Source organism: Vulpes vulpes, chromosome 6, assembly GCF_048418805.1.
Source record: "Vulpes vulpes isolate BD-2025 chromosome 6, VulVul3, whole genome shotgun sequence".
Lineage (NCBI taxonomy): Eukaryota > Metazoa > Chordata > Mammalia > Carnivora > Canidae > Vulpes > Vulpes vulpes.
The window spans coordinates 24,685,793-24,686,949 of record NC_132785.1 but is presented as its reverse complement, the minus strand read 5'-3'; positions in this window follow the sequence as shown (position 1 = coordinate 24,686,949).

Here is a 1,157-nt window from a genome sequence, read left to right as displayed (position 1 = left end):
TGTATACCTTTTTGAATTATTGTTTTCATTTCCTTTGAGTAATCCAGTGGTAGAATTATTGGATCACATGGTAATTCTATTTTTAGGTTTTTGAGGGACCTCTAGACTTCTTTTCATAGTGGCTGTACAGATTCTCATCAACAGTGCAGCAAAGTTCCTTTTTGCCCACATCCTCGATAATGCTTGTTATTTCTTGTTTTTATGATTCTACTTGTTCTAACAGGTATAAGGTGATATCTCATTTTGGTTTTGATTTGCATTTCTTTTTTTTTATTAATTTTTATTGGTGTTCAATTTACCAACATACAGAAAAACACCCAGTGCTCATCCCGTCAACTGTCCACCTCAGTGCCCGTCACCCATTCCCCTCCAACAACCGTCCTCCTCCCCTTCCACCACCCCTAGTTCGTTTCCCCGAGTTAGGAGTCTTTATGTTCTGTCTCCCTTCCTGGTATTTCCCAACATTTCTTTTCCCTTCCTTTATATTCCCTTTCACTATTATTTATATTCCCCAAATGAATGAGAACATACACTGTTTGTCCTTCTCCGATTGACTTATTTCACTCAGCATAATACCCTCCAGTTCCATCCACGTTGAAGCAAATGGTGGGTATTTGTCGTTTCTAATCGCTGAGTAATATTCCATTGTATACATAAACCACATCTTCTTTATCCATTCATCTTTCGATGGACACCGAGGCTCCTTCCACAGTTTGGTTATTGTGGCCATTGCTGATAGAAACATCGGGGTGCAGGTGTCCCGGCGTTCATTGCACCTGAATCTTTGGGGTAAATCCCCAACAGTGCAATTGCTGGGTCGTAGGGCAGGTCTATTTTTAACTCTTTGAGGAACCTCCACACAGTTTCCCAGAGTGGCTGCACCAGTTCACATTCTCACCAACAGTGTAAGAGGGTTCCCTTTTCTCTGCATTCTCTCCAACATTTGTGGTTTCCTGCCTTGTTAATTTTCCCCATTCTCACTGGTGTGAGGTGGCATCTCATTGTGGTTTTGATTTGTATTTCCCTGATGGCAAGTGATGCGGAGCATTTTCTCATGTGCATGTTGACCATGTCCATGTCTTCCTCTGTGAGATTTCTCTTCATGTCTTTTGCCCATTTCATGACTGGATTGTTTGTTTCTTTGGTGTTGAGTTTAA